We start from the raw sequence: 19,944 nt of genomic DNA, 5'->3' as shown, positions 1-19,944 counted from the left end.
CAAACTCAAATATACATTTATTTCAACCACAAAGACTGGTGAAGTTTTCCAGTGCCTAGCAAAGAACAGCAGTTTTTGGTAGATGGTCCAATTAAAGGATCTGTCAGCGGTAAAGGGTGTCACGCGCCAATGGTGGACTTTCGGGAACAGCACTCCTGTCTTTTGACACGTCACGTCAGTCGACTATTGACAACAATGACAGACATGTTTTTTTTCAGGTGTGCCTTTCATGCATGACATCTCTCATGCAACAAATGTAATCTTCAACATTTTTATAGATACATAATTTTAGGCCTACTCCAATATAACAACGGAACGTTTTCATGCGCAAAAGTAAAATGGTTATTAAATACCCTATCAGGACATTGCAATTACATTATATTTGAATATATAACAACAAGTTGTTAAAACTGTTTGGAGGTAACATTAAGCTAAATAATGTCCATTGCTTTCGTAATTAAATATTATTCAATGCTTTTAAATTGATTAGGCTAACTCATAGAATTCCTGCTTCATATTCATTATTGATTTGTAACCACAACTCCAGACATACATGCTCAGAAACAACGTACCGCGTGTAAATGCAAACTCTTGCAAGTGATGCAACATGGAATATTCTTGTGATATAATATGCCTCATCCATCAAAAGTCCCTCAAATTAAGTCAGACAAGTAGGCTAAAATACGTCACATGACTGCATTGTGCGAATTGAAATTGTGATTTTTGTTATCCGAGACATTCGCAGGCAGTCCAGTGGCAGGAGTGATTTGAAGGTAAAATATCAGGGGCGGAGCTTTCGGTGCTTGGTAGATCGATGCCTTCTGAACTTAAAGGCAAAGTAATAAACTTAACATAAATCGCCAGTTGCTGCTTCAGAGAGCCGCTCGCCTCCGTTATTTCTGGTAATTTTGGACGGAAAACGCTTCACGGGGTTTGCTGAGAAGATGCGTATTTTCTCACGACTTGCTTCGTATCTGATATCTATGTGACTGATTTTTGATAGATCAGACAAAAGTCACGTTATTGACCAAAATAGCACAGTTCTTTGGTTGTTTTTTTGGCTAGATGTATAGCCTTTAGCCGATGCGTTGCAGCCTATGACGATGATGTGTTGTAACGGTATGGTAAGTTCTATCCTCTATATTAATCAACTCATGTTTTGTGGAAAGTGCCTACTAGATAAATAAATATATATTGCACAATGTATATCCTCTTGTGATGTCTGAATCGAAAAAGATTTCAACAAGCTCTTTTGGCCTATACATATGTCATGCTTTGTGCTAGTTGATAGATAATGCTTTGATAAGGTTATGCCCTGTAACACCCCAGCTGTGATTAATGCTGTGTTTATAATTATGTTGGAGGAAGGAATTTACCGGTTGTGAGGTTGTAAATACCATTTGGATGCATTCACATGCTCTAAACTCTGTCGAGAAACGCTGATAAGCTGCATAAACCATAAACTATAAATATAGCTATCATGCTTGTAAACAAATGATTGTGTTCAAAAACCAAATTAATAGATTACTTTTTATAAATAAAATGTAATTTCCTTAGTAGGGGATGTCAGACGCATGTGGGAGAGGTGGGAGCTCAAATCAAATCTTATTGGTAACATACACCAGCAGCATACCACCCTGCATACCACTGTTGGCTTGCTTCTGAAGCTAAGCAGGGTCGGTCCTGGTCAGTCCCTGGATGGGAGACCAGATGCTGCTGGAAGTGGTGTTGGAGGGCCAGTAGGAGGCACTCTTTCCTCTGGTCTAAAAAATATCCCAATGCCCCAGGGCAGTGATTGGGGACACTGCTCTGTGTAGGGTGCCGTCTTTCGGATGGGACGTTAAACGGGTGTCCTGACTCTCTGAGGTCATTAAAAGATCCCATGGCACTTATCGTAAGAGTAGGGGTGTTAACCCCGGTGTCCTGGCTAAATTCCCAATCTGGCCCTCAAACCATCATGGTCACCTAATAATCCCCAGTTTATAATTGGCTCATTCATCCCCCTCCTCTCCCCTGTAACTATTCCCCAGGTCGTTGCTGCAAATGAGAACGTGTTCTCAGTCAACTTACCTGGTAAAATAAATAAATAAAATAAATACACATGGTTAGCAGATGTTAATGCAAGTGTAGCGAAATTCTTGTGCTTCTAGTTCTGACCATGCAGTAATATCTAACAAGTTATCTAACAAATTCACAACACCTACCTTATACACACAAATGTAAAGGGATGAATAATAATATGTACATATAAATATATGGATGAGCAATGGCTGTGCGGCATCGGCAAGATGCAGTAGAATACAGTTTATACCTATGAGATGAGTATTGTAGGATATGTAAACATCATTAAAGTGGTGTTATTTAAAGTGACTAGTGATACCTTTATTAAGTCCATTTATTAATGTGGCCAGAGATTTGATTCTGAGTGTTGGCAGCAGCCTCTCTATGTTAGTGATGGCTGATAGAAGCTGTTTTTCAGTCTCACGGTCCCAGCTTTGATGCACCGGTACTGACATCGCCTTCTGGATGATAGCGGGGGAACAGGCAGTGGCTCGGGTGGTTGTTGTCCTTGATGATCTTTTTGGCCTTCCTGTGACAATGGGTGCTGTAGGTGTCCTGGAGGGCAGGTAGTTTGCCCCCAGTGATGCGCAGTCATGGGTGAACAGGGAGTACAGGAGAGGGCTGAAAATGCACCCTTGTGGGGCCCCAGTGTTGAGGATCAGTGGGGTGGAGATGTTGTTTCCTACCTTCACCACCTGGGGTTGGCCTGTCAGAAAGTCCAGGACCCAGTTGCACAGGGCGGAGTCGAGACCCAGGGTCTCGAGCTTAATGACAAGTTTGGAGGGTACTATGGTGTTAAATGCTGAGCTGTAGTCAATGAACATCATTCTTACATAGGTATTCCTCTTGTCCAGATGGGATAGGGCAGTTTGATGGCGATTACATCGTCAGTGGACCTATTGGGGCGGTAAGCAAATTGGAGTGGGTCTAGGGTATCAGGTAGGATGGAGGTGATGTGATCTTTGACTATTCTCTCAAAGCATTTCATGATGACAGAAGTGAGTGCAATGGGGCGATAGTCATTTAGTTCAGTTACCGTAGCTTTCTTGGGAACAGGAACAATGGTGGCCATCTTGAAGCATGTGGGGACAGCAGACTGGGATAGGGATTGATTATGTCCATAAACACATCAGCCAGCTGGTCTGCGCATGCTCTGAGGACCCGGCTAGGGATGCCGTCTGGGTCGGCAAATGTTTTACTCACGTTGGTCACGGAGAAGGAGAGCGAGCCGTGTCAGTGGTAGCGGGCCGTGTCAGTGGCACTGTATTGTCCTCAAAGTGAGCAAAGAAGTTGTTTAATTTGTCTGGGAGCAAGACGTCGATGTCCGCAACGGGGCTGGTTTTCTTTTTGTAATCGGTGATTGACTGTAGATCCTGCCACGTAGAGTATGTCTTGTTTTTGAGCCGTTGAATTGCAACTATGCTTTGTCTCTATACTAACACTTTACTTGTTTGATTGCCTTGCGCAGGGAATAGCTGCACTGTTTGTTTTCGATGATGTTTCCAGTCGCCTTGCCATGATTAAAAGCGATTGTTCGCGCTTTCAATTTTGCACGAATGCTGCCATCAATCCACGGTTTCTGGTTAGGAAAGGTTTTAATAGTCACAGTGGGTATGACATCGCCGATGCACTTGCTTATAAACTCGCTCACCGAGTCAGCGTATACATCAATGTTATTGTCTGAGGCTATCTGGAACATATCCCAGTCCACGTGATCGAAGCAATCTTGAAACGTGGAATCCTATTGGTCAGACCAGCGTTGGATAGACCTGAGCACATACGTTTCCTGTTTTCATTTCTGTCTATAGGCTGGGAGCAACACAATTGAGTCATGGTCAGATTTTCTGAATTCAGGGCGGGGGAGGGCTTTGTATGCATCGCAGAAGTTAGTGGGAATGATCAAGAATGCTATCAGCTCGTGTTGCGCATTCAATATGCTGATAGAATTTAGAAAGTATTGTTCTTAGGTTAGCTTTGTTAAAAGTCCCCATCTTCAATAAATGCAGCCCCAGAATGTATGGTTTCCAGTTTACATAGAGTCCAGTGAAGTTCTTTCAGGGCCGACGAGGTATCTGCTTGGCGGGGGTATACACGGCTGTGACTATAATCGAAGAGAATTCTCTTGGAAGATAATGTAGTCGGCATTTGATAGTAAGGAATCCTAGGTCAGGTGAACAAAAGGACTTGAGTTCCTGCTCAGGATGATAGATTAATTAGTTTCCCACTAGCAATTGGAGGGCCGTTCGAGTGGATTTTTCCCAGTCTTATTAGGTAAATCTACACTTGGTTACGAACACAGCAATATTCCCTATATATTACCCGTTGTGCTTTTTATATGCTACTGCCTATGATTAAATACAGACAACATGATCAAGAAACAATAACTTTATTGTCCTTTATAATTCATTATAGGGAATATTTTTTGTATTGGGCACTAGATACTTTTTTATTAGGCTATATAGGTTGAAATGGGTTTATGCCTCCATTTATTTTAGCCCATGCTAACTTCATATAACATTAGCCACTATTAAAGGAATGAAACCAACTTGAATATTTGTGTGGAGCAGTGGTGCACACACATTTAGTACACACTACTAAATTACTAGAGGGGCTATGTCATAAACCCTCAAAGTTCCAGAATGGGGTAAAATGGCAGCCATATTGGTCAGGGAGAAATCCAAACCTGTCTAAGAGGTCGTTATCAATAAAACGTCACAATAAGGTGCAGAATGTTCGATTTTCCTGCTGGGGGCCAAGGAGACCCCCATCTCTGCTAAAACCATTGACAACTGCATGCCGTTTTCAAGGGATTGTTAAATAAATGTTTTTTTTAAATGTATTTTTAATTTAACCTTTATTTAACCAGGTAAGCTAGTTTAGAACAAGTTCTCATTTACAACTGCGACCTGGCCAAGATGAAGCAAAGCAGTGCGACACAAACAACAACACATTATAACAATTTGGTTATAATATCATCACCTCTTGAAGAGCATAGTCAGAACTACACATTTCAGATTATTCCATTCAAAACAATTGCGCACATTTAGCTCTATAAATCAGTTATACAGCGAGCATAAGTTTCATGATCAGTAAACATCAAATGATTATGTAATTTCAGATATGTTAGGGTAGCCTCATGATATCTTTCAATATTGGCCACCATTAATTGGATATGAGTGATATAAAATAAAAGTTAATTATACCTGACAAGTATTAGTGGTTTAGGTTCATTTCCCATCCACTGTGGGCTCTGCCTGTCAAGCAGTAGAAGAGCGCATTTGCCGATGTACTGTTAGCTGCTAATGTTTACTTTGCAAGGCAAGCGACCGGTAAAAGCTTTGTAGCTACAGTTGGCTAAACATAGTGGTAAGTAGACTTAATGTACTTTTTTCTCCAACCATCATAGGCCTACCTAGTGAAGGTAGCTAACATTATCCTCTTTTCAACCCTGTTTTGAAGTGTTTAATCATGATTTCTGCTGACAGACATGATAGGCTACATTGAGTGATGGACCACGTCAAATTGGCTAGCTAATAACAGATCACCTCAATATGGCTAGTTAACAAGAGAACTTTCAGGGGATAAACTAGATAAGGAGTAGGCAACCCTGTTCCTTGAGTGCTGCAGGTATTGGAGGATTTTGTCCCAACTAGGCGCCACACCTGACCAACTGAGCCAATTGATCAATTCAGTGATTGCCTACATTTAAAACACCTGGTTACTTCGAAAAGATGAAGAGCCTGCTGCACTGTAGGACCAGGGTTGCCTACCCCTGAACTGGATGGCTATATCCAAATATTGTTTGATTTGCTTGCCATCTGTAGTGGTGATGACAGTAGTCTTTATGACAACTTTACCAGGATGAGGACTTGCCGATGTCAAGCTCGTTCCAAAAGCCTAATCTCGGATGAAGCAAGCTCAATACATGTTGTTTGCCAAATGGATAGGAGAAGCACTAAATGGATAGGCTACCATCACGTATCTGAAATTTCATGACCAATTAATGTTTACTGATAACCTAAAACCTAACAGTTAACATTTATTTAACAATCCCTTGAAAATATTTAACAATTACTTGAAAAAGGCACGTAGTTGGCCAATGGTTTTAGCAGGGGGCTCCTTGGCCCCCAGCAGCCAAATCGAACGCTATGCACCGTATTGTGACATTTTATTGATAATGACCTATTGGAATGAATGGCAGTAGAGGCTTAATCCTGATTTTATTTATGCAGGAAAATGAAAGTATGGCATGTGTGTAACGGTCGTTCTGAGTAGGGATTGGACCAAAGCGCAGCGTTGAAGGTAGACATAATTTATTAAATGAAAACGACGAAACACGAATAACACTAGAGAAATACAAAACAAATAAACGATGTAGACAGACCTGGACTTGAGAACTTACATATAACGAAGAACGCACGAACAGGTATAGACTACAAACAAACGATACAGTCCCGTGTGGTACGAACATACAGACACAGGAGACAACCACCCACAAACAAACAGTGAGAACACCCTACCTTAATATGGTTCTCAATCAGAGGAAACGTCAAACATCTGCCTCTAATTGAGAACCATATCAGGCAACACATTAACCCCAACATAGAAACACAAAACATAGACTACCCACCCAGCTCACGTCCTGACCAACTAAACAAAGTTAAACAAAGGAAAAATAAGGTCAGGAACGTGACAATGTGATATATCAGAAATTGAGTAATAGCATATTGTCAACCTAAAATATTGTCATACAATTTTAAATACAGTTAAAATGCAGCTTCTAAAATATACAGTACCAGTCAAAAGTTTGGACACACCTACTCATTCAAGGATTTTTTTCTACATTGTATAATAAAACGATGAAATAACACATATGGAATCATGTAGTAACCAAAAAAGTGCAAAACAAATCAAAATATATTTTAGATTTTAGATTCTGCAAAGTAGCCACCCTCTCAACCAGCTTCACCTGGAATCCTTTTTCAACAGTCTTGAAGGAGTTCCCACATATGCTGAGCACTTGTTGGCTGCTTTTCCTTCACTCTGTGATCCAACTCATCCCAACCATCTCAATTAGGTTAAGGTCGGGTGATTGTGGAAGCCAGGTAATCTGATGCAGCACTCCATCACTCACATTCTTGGTCAAATAGCCCTTACACAGCCTGGAGGTGTGTTGGGTCATTGTCCTGTTGAAAACAAATTATAGTCCCACTAAGCGCAAACCAGATGGGATGGCTTATCACTGCAGAATGCTATGGTAGCCATGCTGGTTAAGTGTGCCCTGAATTCTAAATAAATCACTGGCAGTGAAACCAGCAAAGCACCATCACACCTCCTCCTCCATGCTTCACGAAGGGAACCACACATGCAGAGATAATCCATTCACCTATTCTGCGTCTCACAAAGACACGGTGGTTGGAACCAAAAATCTCAAATTTGGATGTGTCAGACCAAAGGACAGATTTCCACCGGTCTAATGTCCATTGCTTGTGTTTCTTGGCCCAAGCAAGTCTCTTCTTCTTATTGGTGTCCTTTAGTAGTGGTTTCTTTGCAGCAATTTGACCATGAAGGCCTGATTCATGCAGTCTCCTCTGAACAGTTGATGTTGAAATGTGTCTGTTACTTCTGAGGTGCAGTTCTGAGGTGCAGTTAATTGCCGATTTCTGAGGCTGGTAACTCTAATGAACGTATCCCCTGCAGTAGAGGTAACTCTGGGTCTTCATTTCCTGTGGCGGGCCTCATGGGAGCCAGTTTCCTCATAGCGCTTGATGGTTTTTGCGACTGCACTTGAAGAAATTTTCAAAGTTCTGGAAATTTTCCAGATTGACTGATCTTCTTGTCTTGAAGTAATGATGGACTGTCTTTTCTCTATGATTATTTGAGCTTGTTCTTTCCATAATATTTACTTGGTCTTTTACTAAATAGGTTTATCTTCTGTATACCACTCCTACCTTGTCACAACACAACTGATTGTCTTAAACACATTAAGGAAAGTGATTCCACAAATGTACTTTTAACAAGGCACACCTTGTTAATTGAAATGCATTCCAGGTGACTACTTAATGAAGCTGGTTGAGAGAATGCCAAGAGTGTGCAAAGCTGTTATCAAGGCAAAGGGTGCCAACTTTGAAGTGTCTCAAATATAAAATATAATTTGCCTACTGCAGATGTGGCCAGGGCAATAAATTGCAATGTCCGTACTGTGAGACGCCTAAGACAGCGCTACAGGGAGACCGGACGGACAGCTGATCGTCCTCGCAGTGGCAGACCACGTGTAACACCTGCACAGGATCGGTACATCCGAACATCACACCTGCGGGACAGGTACAGGATGGCAACAACAACTGCCTGAGTTACACCAGGAACGCACAATCCCTCCATCAGTGCTCAGACTGTCCACAATAGTCTGAGAGAGGTTGGACTGAGGGCTTGTAGGCCTGTTGTAAGGCAGGACCTCACCAGACATCACCAGACAACAACGTTGCCTATGGGCACAAACCCACCGTTGCTGGACCAGACAAGACAGGCAAAAAGTGCTCTTCACTGACGAGTCGCGGTTTTGTCTCACCATGGGTGATGGTCGGATTTGCGTTTATCGTCAAAGGAATGAGCGTTACACCGAGTACTTGCCTGTACTTTGGAGCGGGATCAATTTGGAGGTGGAGGGTCCGATATGGTCTGGGGCGGTGTGTCACAACATCATCAGACTGAGTTTGTTGTCATTGCAGGCAATCGCAACGCTGTGCGTTACAGGGAAGACATCCTCCTCCCTCATGTGGTACCCTTCCTGCAGGCTCATCCTGACATGACCCTCCAGCATGACAATGCCACCAGCTATACTGCTCGTTCTGTGCGTGATTTCCTGTGAGACAGGAATGTCAGTGTTCTGCCATGGCCAGCGAAGAGCCCGGATCTCAATCCCATTGAGCACATCTGGAACCTGTTTGATCTGAGGGTGATGGCCATTCACCCCAGAAATGTCCGGGAACCTGCAGGTGCCTTGGAGGAAGAGTGGGGTAACATCTCACAGCAAGAACTGGCAAATCTGGTGCAGTCCATGAGGAGGAGATGCACTGCAGTACTTAATGCAGCTGGTGGCCACACCAGATACTGACTGTTACTTTTGACCACCCCTTTTTTCAGGGCCACATTATTCCATTTCTCTTACTCACTTGTCTGTGGAACTTGTTCCGTTTATGTCTCAGTTGTTGAATCTTGTTATGTTCATACAAATATTTACACACGTTAAGTTTGCTGAAAATTAACAGTTGTTTTGCTGAGTTTATATATTTTCTTTATTATTTTGCCCTAACAACAACACTTAGGCTTCTACTTCCAGCCTATACAAACTATTTACATTTTATAGACACAATATATTTTACAATAGTTGTTTTCTGTTTGTTTTCAATCCCGTCATTCAATCCCTCCCATCTATGTCTGAAGAACATCCAGTAACATTTCTATTTGCCATATATTTTTAACTGTGCTGTTTCACAAAAGGTCTGAACCTATATACATTTTATGGACACAGTAAATTTGTTGTATTTAGTCCCACCCTTCAGCTCCACTCAACCCCACACCATCCATTGTTTTATTTCTATTTGCCATATATTTCATTTTTATATTATTGATCGATTGACTTGACCCAAATTTAATGAACGGGATAGAATTGCCTTTCCTTTCCCCTTTAAGAGCTTGAGACTCTGTCACAGAGGAGGTGTCAAGCCTAGAGACAGAATTTCAGCCAATTAAAAAAACCTGACCCCCCCTTGTGAGCGCCAGTCGGAGAAAGGGCGGGCACAAGGCCAGAGCAATGTGCGCAGTTTCCAAGGAAACTGCATGTCTTGACCTCTTCATATCCCTCCACATCCCATCCACCCTCAGCCAATGGATTCGTTTCCATGGAGATGTCTCTAGCTGGGTATGGAAACATTTAGCTGCCGAAACTCAATTGGAAAGGCACATGGGCAAATTATAAATCAATATCAAATAAAATAAAATTGTACTTGTCACATGCGCTGAAAACAATGCTTACTTACAAGCCCTTAACCAACAATGCAGTTTTAAGAAAATTACGTGTTAAGTAAAAAATAGATAAGTAAAAAATAAGAAATAAAAGTAACAAATAATTTAAGAGCAGCAGTAAAATAACAATAGCGAGGCTATATACAGGGGGTACCCGTACAGAATCAATGTGCAGGGGCCCAGGTTAGTTGAGGTAATGGAGGTAATATGTACAGGTAGGTAGAGTTAAAGTGACTGCATAGATAATAAACAGAGAATAGCAGCAGCGTAAAAGAGGGGGGTGGGGAGTAAATGCAAATAGTCTGGGTAGCCATTTGATTAGCTGTTCATGAGTCTTATGGCTTGGGGTAGAAGCTGTTGAGAAGCCTTTTGGACCTAGACTTGGCGCTCCGGTAACGCTTGCCGTGCTGTAGCAGAGAGAACAGTCTATGACTAAGGTGGCTGGAGTTGGACAGTTTTTAGGGCCTTTCTCTGATCACCTGTTATAGAGGTCTTGGATGGCAGGAAGCTTGGCCCCAGTGATGTACTGGGTCGTTACGCACAACCCTCTGTAGTGCCTTGCGGTCAGAGCCCGAGCAGTTGCCATACCAAGCAGTGATGCAACCAGTCAGGATGCTGTCGATGGTGCAGCTGTAGAACTTTTTGAGGATCTGAGGGCCCATGCCAAATCTATAGGTTTTGTCGTGCCCTCTTCACGACTGTATTGGTGTGCTTGGACCGTGATAGTTTGTTGGTGATGTGGACACCAAGGAACGTGAAGCTCTCAACCTGCTCCAGTACAGCCCCGTCGATGAGAATGGGGGCGTGCTCGGTCCTCCTTTTTCTGTATTCCACAATCATCTCCTTTGTCTTGATCACATTGAGGGAGAGCTTGTGGCACCACATGGCCAGGTCTCTGACCTCCTCCCTATAGCCTGTCTCATCGTTGTCTGTGATCAGGCCTACAACTGTTGTGTCATCAGCAAACTTAATGATGGTGTTGGAGTCATGCCTGCCATGCAGTAATGAGTGAACAGGGAGTACAGGAGGGGACTGAGCATGCACCCCTGATAGGCCCCCGTGTTGAGGATCAGCATAGAGGATGAGTTGTTACCTACCCTTACTACCTGGGGGTGGCCCGTCAGTATGTCCAGGATCCAGTAGCAGAGGGAGGTGTTTTGTCCCAGGGTCCTTAGCTTAGTGATCAATCAATCAATCAAGTTTATTTTATATAGCCCTTCGTACATCAGCTAATATCTCGAAGTGCTGTACAGAAACCCAGCCTAAAACCCCAAACAGCAAGCAATGCAGGTGTAGAAGCACGGTGGCTAGGAAAAACTCCCTAGAAAGGCCAAAACCTAGGAAGAAACCTAGAGAGGAACCAGGCTATGAGGGGTGGCCAGTCCTCTTCTGGCTGTGCCAGGTGGAGATTATAACAGAACATGGCCAAGATGTTCAAAATGTTCATAAATGACAAGCATGGTCAAATAATAATCAGGAATAAATGTCAGTTGGCTTTTCATAGTCGATAATTAAGAGTTGAAAACAGCAGGTCTGGGACAGGTAGGGGTTCCATAACCGCAGGCAGAACAGTTGAAACTGGGACAGCAGCAAGGCCAGGTGGACTGGGGACAGCAAGGAGTCATCATGCTGGTAGTCCTGACGTATGGTCCTGACGTAGTGATGAGCTTTGAGGGCACTAAGGTGTTGAACGCTGAGCTGTCGTCAATGAATAGCATTCTCACGTAGGTGTTCCTTTTGTCCAGGTGGGAAAGGGCAGTGTGGAGTGCAATAGAGATGGCATCGTGTATGGGTATTTTAGGGCGGTATGCAAATTCGAGTGGGTCTAGGGTTTTGGTGTTGATATGGGCCATGACCAGCCTTTCAAAGCACTTTATGGCTGCAGGTGTGAGTGCTACTGGTCCGTAGTCATTTAGGCAGGTTACCTTAATGTTCTTGGGCAAAGGGACTATGTTGGTTTGCTTGAAACATGTAGGTATTACCGATTCAGACAGGGAGAGGTTGAAAATGTCAGTCAAGTCACTTGCCAGTTAGTCGGCGCATGCATGGAGTACACGTCCTGGTAATCTGTCTGGCGCTGCGGCCTAGCACCTTTGTCCAATGTGTAATGTAATTGGAACTGAGAGTTTTTATTTATTTAATTGTTTTATTTTTATTTCACCTTTATTTAACCAGGTAGGCTAGTTGAGAACAAGTTCTCATTTGCAACTGCGACCTGGCCAAGATGAAGCATAGCAATTCGACACATACAACAACACAGAGTTACACATGGAATAAACAAAACATACAGTCAATAATACAGTAGAAAAATGTGTCTATATACAATGTGAGCAAATGAGGTGAGATAAGGGAGGTAAAGGCAAAAAAAGGCCATGGTGGCGAGGTAAATACAATATAGCAAGTAAAACACTGGAATGGTAGATTTGCAGTGGAAGAATGTGCAAAGTAGAAATTGAAATAATGGGGTGCAAAGGAGCAAAATAAATACAGTAGGGGAAGGGGTAGTTGTTTGGGCTAAATTATAGATGGGCTATGTACAGGTGCAGTAATCTGTGAGCTGCTCGGACAGCTGGTGCTTAAAGCTAGTGAGGGAGACAAGTGTTTCCAGCTTCAGAGATTTTTGCAGTTCGTTCCAGTCATTGGCAGCAGAGAACTGGAAGGAAAGACGACCAAAGGAGGAATTGGCTTTGGAGGTGACCAGTGAGATATACCTGCTGGAGCGTGTGCTACGAGTGGGTGCTGCTATGGCGACCAGTGAGCTGAGATAAGGCGGGGCTTTACCTAGCAGAGACTTGTAGATAACCTGTAGCCAGTGGGTTTGGCGACGAGTATGAAGCCGGGGCCAACCAACGAGAGCGTACAGGTCGCAATGGTGGGTAGTGTATGGGGCTTTGGTGACAAAACGGATGGCACTGTGATAAACTGCATCCAGTTGGTTGAGTAGAGTGTTGGAGGCTATTTTATAGATGACATCACTGAAGTCGAGGATCAGTAGGATGGTCAGTTTTACAAGGGTATGTTTGGCAGCATGAGTGAAGGATGCTTTGTTGTGATATAGGAAGCTGATTCTAGATAAAATTTTGGATTGGAGATGCTTAATGTGAGTCTGGAAGGAGAGTTTACAGTCTAACCAGACACCTATGTATTTGTAGTTGTCCACATATTCTAAGTCAGAGCCGTCCAGAGTAGTGATGCTGGACTGGCGAGCAGGTGCGGGCAGTGATCGGTTGAATAGCATGCATTTAGTTTTACTTGCGTATGGCATTGAAGCTCGTCTGGAGGTTAGTTAACACAGTGTCCAAAGAGGGGCCAGAAGTATACAGAATGGTGTCGTCTGCATAGAGGTGTATCAGAGAATCACCAGCAGCAAGAGCGACATCATTGATGTATACAGAGAAGAGAGTCGGCCCGAGGATTGAACCCTGTGGCACCCCCATAGAGACTGCCAGAGGTCCGGACAACAGGCCCTCCGATTTGACACACTGAACTCTATCAGAGAAGTAGTTGGTAAACCAGGTGAGGTAATCATTTGAGAAACCAAGGCTGTCGAGTCTGCCAATATGAATGTGGTGATTGACAGAGTCGAAAGCCTTGGCCAGATCGATGAATACGCCTGCGCAGTAATGTCTCTTATCGATGGCGATTATGATGTCATTCAGGACCTTGAGCGTGGCTGAGGTGCACCCATGACCAGCTCTGAAACCGGCTGATTTGTAGGGGTCAAGATTTTGCAGCTCTTTCAGAACATCAGCTATCTGGATTTGGATGAAGGAGAAATGGTGGGGGCTTTTGCTGTGGAGGGTGCCGGGCAGTTGACCGGGGTAGGGGTAGCCAGGTGGAAAGCATGGCCAGCCGTAGAGAAATGCTTATTGAAATTCTCAATTATAGTGCATTTATCGGTGGTGACAGTGTTTCCTAGCCTCAGAGCAGTGGGCAGCTGGGAGGAGGTGCTCTTATTCTCCATGGACTTTACAGTGTCCCAGAACTTTTTGGAGTTTGTGCTACAGGATGCAAATTTCTGTTTGATAAAGCTAGTCTTAGCTTTCCTAACTGCCTGTGTATATTTGTTCCTAACTTCCCTGAAAAGTTGCATATCACGGGGGCTATTCGATGCTAATGCAGAATGCCACAGGATGTTTTTGTGCTGGTCAAGGGCAGACAGGTCTGGAGTGAACCAAGGACTATATCTATTCCTAGTTCTATGTTTTTTTGAATGGGGCATGCTAATTTAAGATGGTGAAGACCGGGTTAGCAAGCAAGCAGTTAGCAGGGGCTAGCAGTTAGCAGACCGGGGCAGGCAAGCTAGCAGTTAGCAAACCAGGGCAGGCAAGCTAGCATTTAGCAGACCGGGGCAGGCAAGCTAGCAGTTAGCAGACCGGGGCTAGCAAGTTAGCCTTTGGGGGACGTCGCGATGGGGTAAGTCTGTTTTTGCCTCTTCGTGCGGTGAAATTAGTAAGGTTCTGGGTAGCTAGCAGGCCTAGCAGGATAGCAGAATGGGCCTTCAGCGGGTGTCGCGCCTGAGGGGCCTGTTGGAGTCCTCGGGCAGATTATGTCGATATTCTATTCATAGAGGATCTGCGGGATTCCGTGCCCCGTACCGGCAGTAGAAGGGGTCCGGATATTGTAGCCCAGGAGTGGGCTTCGGTGGTAGCACAGGAGCCCTGGCCGGGCTAGCTTCAGGCTAATTGGTGCTTGCTCCGGGATGGAAACGCTAGCCAGGAGTGGTCACCCGGGATTGCGGTTAGCTAGTTGCGAAGATCCAGATGAAAATGTTCAGAGTTTGCGGTAGGAATCCGGGGATATGGAGAGAAATAGGTCCGTTATGCTCTAGTTTGAGTCCCGTTGTTCGAACTGGCGAGAGCTTTCCGAGCTAAAGGTTAGCTGATGACCACTAGCAATGGTTTGCTAACTGATAGCTGGTAGGTAGTTAGCTGGCTAGCTTCAGTTGAGTGATTCCAGATCCGAAGTAAATATAAATACTTTAGAAAAAAGCAGATCCACGCCACATTGGGTGAGGTGGGTTGCAGGAGAGTATTTAGAAGTTGAGGTTTAGGAAAATATTTTTAAAAGATATGCTGAGAAAAAGATGTAAAAAGGTATATATAAGGGACACGACAGGACGAAGACAAAGACGTCTGACTGCTACACCATCTTGGATAGATCAGAGTCGTGATCAAAGGCTAGCTTGCTAGTACCTAATTGGCTATGAAGAGGCGTTACTGGCTAACATTACAGTAGCTAGCTAGCTAGTTACCTTCACAACAAGACATTGTAGAAGTAAGTATCCCATATTAGGTACTATTACTTGGCTAGATCAGAGGCAGAGGTTGCAAGCATAGAGGTAGATACCACCCTGCATCCCACTGCAGTCTTGCTTCTGAAGCTAAGCAGGGTTGGATGCTCCTCCAGATGCTCCTAGAAGTGGTGTTGGAGGGCCAGTAGCAGGCACCCTTTCCTCTGGTCTAAAAAAAAAATATCCCAATGCCCCAGGGCAGTGATTGCCCTGTGTAGGGTGTCGTCTTTCGGATGGGATGTTAAACGGGTGTCCTGACTCTCTGTGGTCACTAAAGATCCCATGGCACTTATCGTAACAGTAGGGGTGTTAACCCCGGGGTCCTGGCTAAATTCTCAATCTGGCCCTCATACCATCACGGTCACCTAATCATCCCCAGCTTACAATTGGCTCATTCATCCCCTCTCCTCTCCTCTGTAACTATTCCCCAAGTTGTTGCTGTAAATGAGAATGTGTTCTCAGTCAGCTTACCTGGTAAAATATGGGTACATTTATTTTTTATTTTTTTAAATACCGTTTGCAAGTCCTTACAAGTCATTACTTGGCAGTGATTGTGCAACCCAAAGACACATTGTGTCACACTGTGAACAGACCAGTACTCAATGAGTTGGACTTTTGTCCTAATTGTCCTCCCTTCTACCAAAGTGTGCACTTTCAAACTTCCATGATGAGGAGTTTGCAAGTACACACCATAAGACAAGGGTGGAGAATTGGGATGTAGCCCTCATGCACTCGCTCAACCACCTATACGCCTATTCCTGTAGCTGAGGGTTACAGCGATATTACAATGAGGGGATTCGATTAAGCTGGCCTGCGTGGGCAGAGATTGCACCAGGTGAAAGTGATTGTTTTGAAAATCGGGCTCCCAGGTGTGAGCCGGGTGCCCTGGCGAAGTCGGCTCAAAACAAAGTGACGTTTGTCAAGAATGTGGAGTAATGATTTAGGATTCAGAGTGTTGTTTGCTCTTGGTAAAAAAAAAATATATATATTTACCTTATTTGCCTTCCCAAGTAAAACTAGTAAAATTCTATCATATACTTTATGGAAAATACATGTTGCATGTTTCTGAACAATGAACCATGATGTCTTGTTGACGATATGACGCAGATTACTGTTCGTGTTGAGTAGGGCGCTCCTCCTCGCTCTCTGCCATGTCACGAGCCATAGCCTCGTGCACCCCAGTCCAGTTGAATTAAACTCCCTCAATATAACTCTACTCTATGACATGGTAGTGTACACAGTATAATAAAAATCTAATTCTATTCGTCTTGTAGTCCCATGATCCTCCCCCACTGAGTTATTGTATGTTACATTTTGTGTATTGTATTTCAAGCTTTCGTTTGCATGCCAGTAAACGTCAACGTTACAGTATTTAATTATAATATCCCACAGGGGACAGTAACAGAGACTGTAAGAGGGCAGATAATCTATGACAGAAATTGATTATGAGTTCCTGTTGTCTGATTTGAAGGCTACAAAAGGTCTTTTTGGAAGAAAAGCCTTTTCTATATTAGCTAATTTTCCCCAGACCTGACAGTGTGCCTTTCAACTAATCTATTTTGTGTTCCAACCCTCAGGAAACTGTGATGTCATTTCTGTGTACGAGCAACCCCAACAGGTCCTCCAGCAGAAGCTGCTTCCTCCTGTCTTCCAGATGCTGTTGACCAAGTCGTCCACCATCTGACAGGGAAGGATGCTCTCCCATAGGAAGCAAGGGCTGAAGGGGCACCAACATGGCTGAAAGATGTCTTGATACCCCGATCCCCTGCCTCCTTCCAGTGGTCTGCACTGGCTACTCCCCTTCATAGAATGGACTAAAGAGCAATGGAATTGTACGTTTGGTTAATCTAGTTCAGTGCTCCTCTTTCTTGCCTAATGGACAACAGTGTGAACATTGTCATCCCTACTTGTGCTGCAACACCTAATTGAACTACTCTATAAGACCACATTTGGGTAAATGGAGTGAATGAGTGATTGGTTACGACAACATGCACTAAACCGGAGCACACAGTTAATGTGAACAGTAAAAAACAGACGTGAATTGAATTGTGACTAGTTTACTTATCATTTTTACATTTACATTTAAGTCATTTAGCAGACGCTCTTATCCAGAGCGACTTACAAATTGGAAAGTTCATACATATTCATCATGAGTTGTACATTGATCATCTGTGTTTTAGGTTTCCGTCCATGCTGTCCATTTTGCATAATATGTGCTCCTTTTTCACAGGCGGTTCTGGCTGACGACCTGTCGCCATAGCTGATAGAAACCGAGAAGGAATATCATCCCCAATGATACTGCTAATATTAGTAGCTGTACTGATGAGACTAGCGTCCTATCCATGGGGTGTACTTGTACATCAAGCTGCCTCACATTACAGAAACAGGAGGAGATATGCTCCTGCTCCTATGAGCCGTTGTGTCTCACACAAGCTAAGGCTCATGCAAAGCTACCCTCTTACTTACTTTGGCTTACAGCTTTAACAGTATTGAGTCAAGGCATAGCTTTACTGCTCAATAGAATATGTTGCCACAGTACTGAAGAGGCAGAGCAAGCATGTGGGCTTCTTATCTCTTGTTGGGATAACCGATGGTGCCATGACATATGTAACAACCAGCAGTTTTTGTAAATACTCTCCCACCAAGAACGAACTCAAAGGCTAATGGCCAAAGGGGTCCTTTTCACTCTCTCACACACAGTCACTGTATCAACAAATATATGTGTATATACAGTGGGGAGAACAAGTATTTGATACACTGCCGATTTTGCAGGTTTTCCTACTTACAAAGCATGTAGAGGTCTGTAATTTTTATCATAGGTACACTTCAACTATGAGAGACGGAATCTAAAACAAAAATCCAGAAAATCACATTGTATGATTTTTAAGTAATTAATTTGCATTTTATTGCATGACATAAGTATTTGATACATCAGAAAAGCAGAACTTAATATTTGGTACAGAAACCTTTGTTTGCAATTACAGAGATCATACGTTTCCTGTAGTTCTTGACTAGGTTTGCACACACTGCAGCAGGGATTTTGGCCCACTCCTCCCTACAGATCTTCTCCAGATCCTTCAGGTTTCGGGGCTGTCGCTGGGCAATACGGACTTTCAGCTCCCTCCAAAGATTTTCTATTGGGTTCTGGTCTGGAGACTGGCTAGGCCACTCCAGGACCTTGAGATGCTTCTTACGGAGCCACTCCTTAGTTGCCCTGGCTGTGTGTTTCGTGTCGTTGTCATGCTGGAAGACCCAGCCACGACCCATCTTCAATGCTCTTACTGAGGGAAGGAGGTTGTTGGCCAAGATCTCGCGATACATGGCCCCATCCATCCTCCCCTCAATACGGTGCAGTCGTCCTGTCCCCTTTGCAGAAAAGCATCCCCAAAGAATGATGTTTCCACCTCCATGCTTCACGGTTGGGATGGTGTTCTTGGGGTTGTACTCATACTTCTTCTTCCTCCAAACACGGCGAGTGGAGTTAGACCAAAAAGCTCTATTTTTGTCTCATCAGACCACATGACCTTCTCCCATTCCTCCTCTGGATCATCCAGATGGTCATTGGCAAACTTCAGACAGGCCTGGACATGCACTGGCTTAAGCAGGGGGACCTTGCGTGCGCTGCAGGATTTTAATCCATGACGGCGTAGTGTGTTACTAATGGTTTTCTTTGAGACTGTGGTCCCAGCTCTCTTCAGGTCATTGACCAGGTCCTGCCGTGTAGTTCTGGGCTGATCCCTCACCTTCCTCATGATCATTGATGCCCCACGAGGTGAAATCTTGCATGGAGCCCCAGACCGAGGGTGATTGACCGTCATCTTGAACTTCTTCCATTTTCTAATAATTGCGCCAACAGTTGTTTCCTTCTCACCAAGCTGCTTGCCTATTGTCCTGTAGCCCATCCCAGCCTTGTGCAGGTCTACAATTTTATCCCTGATGTCCTTACACAGCTCTCTGGTCTTGGCCATTGTGGAGAGGTTGGAATCTGTTTGATTGAGTGTGTGGACAGGTGTCTTTTATACAGGTAACGAGTTCAAACAGGTGCAGTTAATACAGGTAATGAGTGGAGAACAGGAGGGCTTCTTAAAGAAAAACTAACAGGTCTGTGAGAGCCGGAATTCTTACTGGTTGGTAGGTGATCAAATACTTATGTCATGCAATAAAATGCAAATTAATTATTTAAAAATCATACAATGTGATTTTCTGGATTTTTGTTTTAGATTCCGTCTCTCACAGTTGAAGTGTACCTATGATAAAAATTACAGACCTCTACATGCTTTGTAAGTAGGAAAACCTGCAAAATCGGCAGTGTATCAAATACTTGTTCTCCCCACTGTATATATCTATAGTGCCTTGCAAAAGTATTCATCCCCCTTGGCATTTTTACTATTTTGTTGCATTACAACCTGTAATTTAAATTGATTTCTATTTGGATTTCATTTAATGGACATACACAAAATAGTCCAAATTGGTGAAGTGAAATTAAGAAAGAAAACTTGTTTTAAAAAATTCATTAAAAAAGAAAACTGAAAAGTGGTTCGTGCCCCCTTTGCTATGAAGCTCCT

The 19,944-nt window shown here is 43.6% G+C and overlaps 1 long non-coding RNA gene across 1 annotated transcript in view; it reads left to right on the top strand.

Moving 5' to 3' along the window:
• The first annotated feature begins 698 nt into the window (after positions 1-698).
• The window catches only part of LOC139552006 (uncharacterized), a 31,507-nt gene continuing 12,261 nt past the window's right edge, over positions 699-19,944 (top strand). Inside the window, exons 1-2 of the long non-coding RNA XR_011670363.1 lie at positions 699-1,124; positions 16,957-17,332. This is a non-coding gene — a long non-coding RNA (uncharacterized lncRNA). The remainder of the gene's footprint in view (positions 1,125-16,956; positions 17,333-19,944) is intronic.

This window comes from Salvelinus alpinus, chromosome 24 (assembly GCF_045679555.1).
Source record: "Salvelinus alpinus chromosome 24, SLU_Salpinus.1, whole genome shotgun sequence".
NCBI classification, from domain to species: domain Eukaryota; kingdom Metazoa; phylum Chordata; class Actinopteri; order Salmoniformes; family Salmonidae; genus Salvelinus; species Salvelinus alpinus.
The sequence above is the reverse complement of the archived record's forward strand: the minus strand, read 5'-3'. Positions and strand labels throughout refer to the sequence as shown.